The sequence below is a fragment of the Myotis myotis genome, unplaced genomic scaffold (genome assembly GCF_014108235.1).
Source record: "Myotis myotis isolate mMyoMyo1 unplaced genomic scaffold, mMyoMyo1.p scaffold_m19_p_2, whole genome shotgun sequence".
Classification (NCBI taxonomy): domain Eukaryota; kingdom Metazoa; phylum Chordata; class Mammalia; order Chiroptera; family Vespertilionidae; genus Myotis; species Myotis myotis.
In genome coordinates, this window is record NW_023416324.1 from 108,380,882 (window position 1) to 108,390,117 (window position 9,236).

General features: G+C 41.7%; 1 pseudogene; it reads left to right on the forward strand.

The window, feature by feature from the left end:
* The first annotated feature begins 571 nt into the window (after positions 1 to 571).
* On the forward strand, positions 572 to 1,465 carry LOC118675630 (annotated as a pseudogene).
* Positions 1,466 to 9,236: the final 7,771 nt, after the last annotated feature.

A 9,236-nucleotide genomic window follows, 5' to 3' on the forward strand; every position in this document is an offset into this window, starting at 1 on the left:
GGATATATTCCTAGAAGTGGAATTACAGGGTCAAATAGCAGTTCCATCTTTAAATTTTTAGGGAAACTCCATACTGTTCTCCACAGTGGCTGCACCAGTCTGCATTCGAACCAGCAGTGCAAGAGGGTTCCTTTTTATCCGCATCCTTTCCAGTAATTCTTATTTGTTGTTTTGTTGATGATAGCCGTTTTGACAGGTGTGAGATGGTATATCATTATTAGTTTTATTTGCATCTCTCAGATGATTAGTGACTGAGAATTTTTTCATTTGTCTCTTGGCCTTCTGTATGTCCTCTTTCAGAAAGTATCTATTTAGGTCCCTTGCCCATTATTTGATTGGGTTGTTTTTCTTCCTTTTCTTAAGTTGTATGAGTTCCCTGTAAATATTGGAGATTAAACCCTTTATCAGAAATATTATTGGCAAATGTGTTCTCCCATGAAGTGGGCTTTCTTGTTGTTTTGTTGATGGTTTCTTTTGCTGTGCAGAAGCTTTTTATTTTGATGTAGTCCCATTTGTTTATTTTCTCCTTAGTCTCCATTGCCCTAGAAGCAGTGTCTGTAAAGATATCGCTATGAGCAGGCAAGGCGCACCGATCAGAGTGGCGGGCAGCTGGGGTGAGGAGGGGGCGGAGAGGGTCTGACACTGCCTGTAAACACCAGCCGGGGGAACCGCCTTTATGTCAGCCCTGTCAAGAAGGCCTGGGTGGAGCAGGAGGAGCCAGGCACACCACCCTCATTGCCACTGAGCCCCGAGCAATTGGTCCATGTCCAGAAGAACAAGACCTCAGCCCTGCGTACACTCACGGCTTGCAACCTGCCAGTGAGTTTAGGTGACAGTTGGAAGAAGCACCTTGGTGGAGAGTTCAGAAAATGGTATTTTATAAAGCTAATGGGATTTGTTGCATAAGAAAGAAGTCATTACACTGTTTATCCACCCCTACACCATGTATCCACATGGATCCAAATGTGCAACACAAGAGAAGGTTGTCACTCTGGGACAGGATCCATATCATGGACCAAATCAAGCTCATGGGCTCTGCTTTAGTGTTCAAAGATCTGTTCCACATCCTCCCAGTTTTGAAAGAATTTTTAAAGAGCTGTCTACAGACATTGATGGTTTTTTTCATCCTGGTCAGGGAAATGTATATGGGTGGGCCAAGCAAGGTGTTCTACTCAACATTGTCCTCACTGTCTGGACACATCAGGCCAATTCTCAAAGGAGGAAGGTTGGGAGCAATTTACTGATGTGGTTGCATCCTGGCTAAATCAGAACTCAAGTGACCTCATTCTTGCTCTGAGGCTCTTATGCTCAGAAGAAGGGCAATGCCATTGATAGGAAGCACCACCACGTGCTGCAGACCACCCATCCCTCCCTATTGTCGGTGTACAGAGGGTTCTTTGGATGCATACATTTCTCTAAAACCAAAGAGGTTATGAAAAAGTCTGGCAAGGAGCCCATCAACTAGAACAGCGGTTCTCAACCTGTGGGTCGCGACCCCTTTGGGGGTCGAATGACCCTTCCACAGGGGTCGCCTAAGACCATCAGAAAACACATATATAATTATATATTGTTTTTGTGATTAATCACTATGCTTTAATTATGTTCAATTTGTAACAATGAAAATACATCCTGCATATCAGATATTTACATTACGATTCATAACAGTAGCAAAATTACAGTTATGAAGTAGTAAGGAAAATAATTTTTTGGTTGGGGGTCACCACAACATGAGGAACTATATTAAAGGGTTGCAGCATTAGGAAGGTTGAGAACCACTGAACTAGAAGGATCTGTGACCTTGAACTGGGGGAGAGTGGGGGTACGCCAGGCAGTAACTAGCAGCTGCTATTGAAGTATTTGTCAGCGATGAAGTTGAATTGAAAACATAATTTCCCTAGTAATTCTTAAGCACTATGTATACCAGGGAGGAAGTCTTGGTGAAGTGGCCATGAGCCAGTCTGCCCAGAAGTGGCAGCTTTGTCCAGCAGAGACTGTACCCTGTGACCTCATGTCTGTCTTTGCAATTTGCGTCTGGCCTAGAATATGTGTCAAAGTTTTTGGAAGGAAGAGGAGGTCAAATTCTCTAGACTCTCCTCCCCTGTGTTTCCTTTATGGTTAAAGATGGGGCGATAGCACCTTTTTGGTATATAAGTCAGCTGCTATTCTACTTGTTTTTACCTGTAGGTTAAATTTTAGGTTCTAAGGTGTTGGGTGTTTTTATATAGAAAGGCCCCCTTTCCACATCCTGGTGTTCCAGTCTGGGCCAGGTCCACCACCCTTTGATCCTTTACAGAGTTCTCAAGCCCTTCCTTGAAGGAACTAGGACCTTTCTTGCCATTTCCTAGAAATTAAGGTTCAATTTCCTGTTGGTAGCACAGGTGAAAATTCCTAAGGAACAATCCTTGCTGTGACTCTTCAGACTGGAAGATGCCAAGAGAACTGGGCTGGGTCTTGTTATACTGTTCTCTGGGTGTTTATAGCAATAAGCAGTGGAAGTTAAACAAAAAGGAGGAGAAACAGGGATTTTTTTTAAAATTTTTTTTAGCAGAGGAAATGCTATTCTCTCAGGTGTGTTCTGAACTGGATTTTGAAGGCAGCATCGTGTCAAATGCTGTTTTATTCTTGACTGATATCACTTTGGGATACCTTTTTCTGTAACACTGGAGAATTTTGCTCTTTTAAAAAAATATGTAAGTGGATGTTTTATATTTTATTAATCCTTTGTTTAAGAGACCATGTTTATTAGGTGTGCACCTCCATCCTAGGTCCTGTTAGAGATGCTGTATTGCTGTTAGTTGGACTCAAAATTAAACCTGCTAGAGTTTGTTAATAAAAGGTTTTGGAGTTTTAAAAAAAAGATATTGCCATGACATATGTCTGTTATTTTGCTGCCTATGGAGTCTTCTAAGATTTTTATGGTTTCCCATTTTACATTTAAGTCCTTTAACCATTTTGTGTTTGTGTATCATGTAAGTTGGTGATCTAGTTTCTCCTTCTCCTTCTTCTTCTTCTTCCTCTCCTCCTCCTCCTCCTCCTCCTCCTCCTCCTCCTCCTCCTCCTCCTCCTTCTTCTTCTTCTTCTTCTCCTTCTTCTTCTTCTTCTTCTTCTTCTTCTTCTTCTTCTTCTTCTTCTTCTTCTTCTTCTTCTTCTTCTTCTTCTTCTTCTTTCTTCCTTTGCAAGTATCTGACCAAATTTCCCAGCACCATTTATTGAAAAGACTGTCATGACTCCATTGTATTCTCTTGAATCCTTTGTCAAATATTAATTGAGTATACTGGTTTGGTTTGATTTCTGGGTTCTCCATTCTGTTTCATTAGTCTATATGTCTGTTTTTGTGCCAGTACCAGGCAGTTCAGAGAACTGTGGCTTTGTAATATAGCTTGATATCTGGTATCGTGATCCCCAAACTTTGTTCTTCTTTCTCACGATTGCTGTGGCTGATCTGGTCTTTTTTTATTCCACATGAATTTTTGGAGAATTTGTTCTAGGTCTGTGAAATATGCCATTGGTATTATAATGGGGATTACATTGAATCTCTAAATTGCTTTTAGTAATATGGACATTTTAATGATGTTGATTCTACCAATCCATGAATATGGTATGTTTTTCCATTTGTTTGTGTCTTCCTCAATCTATTTTTTTCAATGTCCTGTAGTTTTCAGGGTACTTGTCTTTTACTTCCTTAGTTAAGTTTATTCCTATGTATCTTAATTTTTTTGAAGCAATGGTAAACGGGATTGTTTTTTAGTTTCTCTTTCTGTGAGGTCATTATTGGGGTATAAAAAGCCATAGATTTCTGGGTGTTACTTTTGTATCCTGCTACATTGCTGAATTCATTTATTAAGTCTAATAGTTTTTTGATGGAGTTTATGGGGTTTTCTATGTACAGTATCATGTCATCTGCAAATAATGACAGTTTTATTTCTTCATTTCCAATTTGGATGCCTTTTATTTCTTCTTGTCTGATCGCTATGGCTAGCATTTTCAGTACTATATAGAACAGGAGTGGTGAAAGTGGGCATCTCTGTCTTGTTCCTGTTCTTAGAGGAAATAAATTTAGTTTTTGTCCATTGAGTATGATGTTGGCTATAGGTTTGTCATATAAGGCTTTTATTATGTTGAGGTATGATCCCTCTATTCCCATTTTGCTGAGAGTTTTTATCAGGAAAGTGTGTTGGATTTTGTCAAATGCTTTTTCTGCATCAATTGATATGATTATGTGATTTTTGTCTCTCAATTTGTTTATGAGATGTATCACATTTATTGATTTGTGGATATTGTATCAACCTTGCATCCCCGGAATAAATCCCACTTGGTCATGGTTTATGATCTTTCTAATGTAATGCGGGATCCAATTTGATAAAATTTTGTTGAGGATTTTAGCATCTATGTTCATTAAGGATATTGGCCTGCAGTTATCTTTCTTTGTGGTGTCTTTATCTGGTTTTCAGATTAGGGTAATGCTGGCTTCATAGAAAGACTTTGGAAGTGTGTCTTCCTATTGAATTATTTGAAATAGCCTGAGGAGAATAGGTTTTAGTTTTTCTTTGAATGCTTAATAGAACTTTACTGTAAAGTGGTCTAACCAGGGCTTTTGTTTGCTGGAAGAATTTTGATCACTGCTTCAATTTCTTCAGTAGTTACTGGCCTACTCAGGTTTTTTTATTCTTCCTGATTGAGTTTTGGAAGCTTGCATTTTTCTAAGACTATGTCCATTTAGTCTAGTTGTTCAGTTTGTTGGAATAGAGTTCTTCATAGTATTTTTCCATAATCCTTTGTATTTCTGTGAGGTCAGTTGTTACTTCACCTCTTTCATTTCTGATTTTGTTTATTTGGATCCTCTCTCTTTGCTTCTTGGTGAGCCTGGCTAGAGGTTCATCAATCTTGTTTATCCTTTCAAAGAACCAGCTCTTGGTTTTATTGATCTTTTGTATTGATTTTTTTTTTTTGTCTCTATGTTGTTTATTTTCACTCTAATGTTTATTATTTCCTTCCTTCTGCTTACTCTGGACTTGTCTTGTTGCTCCCTTTCTAATTCTTTGAGTTGAAGGGTTAGATAATTTATTACCAATTTTTCTTGTTTTTTGAGGTAGGCTTGTAGAGCTATGAACTTCCTCTCAAGACTGCTTTCACTGTGTCCCATAGATTTTGGATTTTTGTGTTTAATTGTTGTTTGTTGTCATGATGCTTTTTATTTCTTGTTTGATCTCTTTGGTAACCCAATCATTGTTTAATAGCATGTTATTTAGCCTCCAGATGTTTGATTTTTTTTCATTTTTTTTATTGGAGTTGATTTCTAATTTTATGCCATTGTGGTCTGAGAAGGTGCTTGATATGATTTCTATCTTCTTGAACTTGAAGAGACTTTGCCTGTGTCCCAATATGTGGTCTATCTTTGAATATGTCCCATGGGCACTTGAAAATAATGCATATTCTATAGCTTAGGGGTGAAATGTTCTGAAGATGTCAATTCCATCTGACCTAGGGAGCATTAGAATTGATGTTTCTTTGCTGATTTCTTGTTTAGAGGATATATGCAGTGTTGTCAATGGTTATTAAAAATCCCCTACTATGACTGTATTGCTGTTGATACCTCCTCCTTGATACCTTCAGAGTTTTTTTTTTATGTATTTGGGTACTCCTGTTTGGGTGCATATATGTTTACCAGAGATATATCCTCTTGTTTTATTGACTTCTTTCATATTATGAAGCGGTCTTCCTTATCTCTTGTTATGGCCTTCACTTTGAGGTCTAATTTTTCAGATATAAGTATTGCTACCCCCGTTTTTTTTTTGTTTTTTTTTTCATTTCTATGCACCTGACAAATTTTTTTCCATCCCTTCACCATCAGTCTGTGGGAGTCCTTTATTTTGAGGTGGGTCTCCTGTAGACAGCAAATATACGGGTCATTTTTTCTTACTCATTCAGCTACCCTATATCTTTTGATTGGAGCATTTAATCCATTTATGTTTAAGGTTATTATTGACTAGTGGTCTGGTGCACAAAAATTTGTGCACTCGGGCGGGGGGTGTCCCTCAGCCCGGCCTGCACCGTCTCCAATCTGGGAGCCCTGGAAGGATGTCCTACTGCTGGTTTACAGGGATCAGGCCTAAACTGGCAGTCAGACATCCTTCTCACAATCTGGGACTGCTGGCTCCTAACCACTCACCTGCCTGCCTGCTTGATTGTCCCTAACCACTCTGCCTGCCAGCCTGCTTGCCCTCAACTTCCCCTCACCACCAGCCTACTCGCCCCCAAATGCCCCCCCACCAGCCTGATCACCCCCAACTGCCCCCTGTACCAGTGTGTTCACCCCAACTACCCCCCCCACCAGCCTGCTTGCCCCTAACTGACCCCCCTGCTGGCCTGCTTGCCCCCAACTGCCCCCCTGCTGGCCTGCTCACTCCAAGTGGCTCCATCTTCTATTCCATTTGTGTCCTTTCCATCCCTAAGCTAATGTCCTGTCCTTAATATGTGGTTATGAGATGTCTCTGTGACTGAGCTGGGAAACCTTTCACGTTTCTCTTTCCTTTCTTTTCATCTCAGGATAACTGCGCTCTGCAGTTTGTGTGGGACCAAAGGCCCTGGGAATATAATGCTGAGCCCTCTGAACTCATTTTATTCTTTATTGTATTATTTGATTCCTGGGTCTCAATTAAACATGAAAACAGAAGAAAATATACCCTTAGATATAGAATCTGAGTCATTACCTGGAGATTTCTGTGGGACTTAACACTGAGGCATGAGACACATGTGTTTATTGGTCAGTTTCCTCAACTATGGAACGAAGGTTGATCCTACCCCTCGGATCCTTTGGAGGTTGGATATGATGCATCCAGAGGGATTAACTGGCAGCTCTGAGAATAAGATCAGAAGTCAACAGACATTTGTTTCCTTTACCCAGACAGAGTTAGAAAAACACAACTCCTTTCATCATATCAGCAGCAAGGGCCATGCCTGTGGGAGGAGGAGCAGGGAACCAGGGATTCCCCCTTGCTCCTTCCCCACCCTCCCTCCATCTATCCCTGCACTGGTCCAGCTGCCATGCTATGGCAGAACCGCTCAACTCAGGCTCTGGCCCCGCCTATGTCACAGAAAGGAGCATGCGCAGTTTCTTGCAGACACAGAAGCAGCTGTGGAGTAGGGAGGTGGCGGTTATTTCCCTGAGCAGGCGCTGAAGTCCTTGTTGAAGTCTCCACTCCGGAGCCTCTGAGTCCGAGTTCTGGGAGGCTGCACAGTGGAGGCGCCACATTCCTTTCAATAGGAGCCTTCCGGCTGAGGGGAAGGACCAGGAAGTCTGCCTGTGCCCATTCCCAATCCACAGTCCCGCTTTGCTGGTCAAGCCTCCTGAGCTTAACGCCCATGGCTGGGGAGCACACGGAGTGGGCTGCACAGAGGGTGGGGCCCCCGCTATCCCGCGTTCCGCCTGAGACCCGCGGCCACCATGACGGAGCCCCACGCAGAGCGGGCTGCTCAGGGGTCAGGGCCCCTGCCATTGCCGCGTTTCCTCTGAGCCCCACACCCTTGGCCAGGGCTGCACACGGGGAGGGTTGCACATGGGGCAGGGGCCCCCTGCCATGCCGCATTTCGTCTGAGCCCCATGCTGATGGCCTGGCTGCATAAGGGTGGTCACACAGGGCCCAGAGACACCACCATTGCCTCCTTCCCTCTGAGTCCCAGGGCCGCCTTTGCACTGCCACCCGGCTCTTAGCTGCCACCTGGGTTCCCAATCACCATCAGGCGGCTTCTTCCATCCTTCCCCTTTCGCCTCCCAGCATTGTGCCTACGTATGCAAATTAACGGCCATCTTTGTTGGCGGTTAACCACCATATTTCTTGGCAGTTAATTTGCATATCATCCTGATTAGCCAATGAGAAGCATAGCGGAGGCACAGTTAATTAACCTTTTTGTCTTTTATTAGATAGGATAGCTACTTTGTTTTCACCATTTGTATTCTTTATGCTTATGTTCCTTCTTCCCTATTTCTTCTTTTTACAGCAGTCCCTTTATCATTTCTTGCGTTGCTAGTTTGGTGGTAATAAATTCCATTAGCCCTTTTTTGTTGTGAAGCTTCTGATTTCACCTTTAATTTTGAATTATAGCATTGCTAGTTATAGTGTTTGGATTCAGTCCCTTGCTTTGCATCACTTTGTATATTTCATTTCATTCCCTTCTGGACTGATGTGAATCTGTTGAAAAATTAGCTGATAGTCTAATGGGAAATCCCTTGTAGGTAACTTTCTGTCTCTCTCCGGCAGCCTTTAAGATCCTTATTTTGTCGTTGGTGTTTGCCAAGTTAATTATGATGTGTCTTGGTGTTGGTCTTTTTGGGTTCATCTTATTTGGTACTGTGTGAACTTCTTGGACTTGTGTAGATTTTTTCTTCTCAATATCAGAAAAGTTTTCTGTCATTATTTCTTTTTTTATTGTTTTATTGCTTAAAGTATTACAAAGAGTATTACATATGTCTCCTTTTTTCCCCGCTCTTGACAATCCCCATTGGTTATGCTTATATACATGCATACAAGTCCTTAGGTTGATCTCTTACCATCCCCTCCAGCCCCCCAACCCTACCTGGCCTTCCCGCTGTAGTATGACAGTCTGTTCGAGGCTGCTCTGCCTCTGTATCTATTTTTGTTCATAAGTTTGTAATGGTCTTTATTATCCATAAATGAGTGACATCATGTGGTATTTTTCCTTCATTGACTGGCTTATTTCACTTAGCATAATGCTCTCCAGTTCAATCCATGCTCTTGCAAATGGTAAGAATTCCTTCTTTTTTACAGCAGCATAGTATTCCATTCTGTAGATGTACCATGGTTTTCTAATCTATTCATCTGCTGATAGGCACTTAGGCTGTTTCCAGATCTTAGCTACGGTGAATTGTGCTGCTATGAACATAAAGGTGCATATATATTTTCTGATTGGTGTTTCTGTTTCCTTGGGATATATTCCTAGAAGTGGGATCACAGGGTCAAATGGGAGTTCCATTTTTAGTTTTTTGAGGAAACTCCATACTGTCTTCCATAGTGGCCGCACCAGTCTTCATTCCCACCAGCAGTGAACGAGTGTTCCTTTTTCTCCACATCCTCTCCAACACTTGTCGTTTGTTGATTTGTTGATGATAGCCAGCCTGACAGGTGTGAGATGGTACCTCATTGTTGTTTTGATTTGCATCTCTTGGATGATTAGTGACTTTGAGCATGTTTTCATGTTTCTTGGCTTTCTGAATGTCC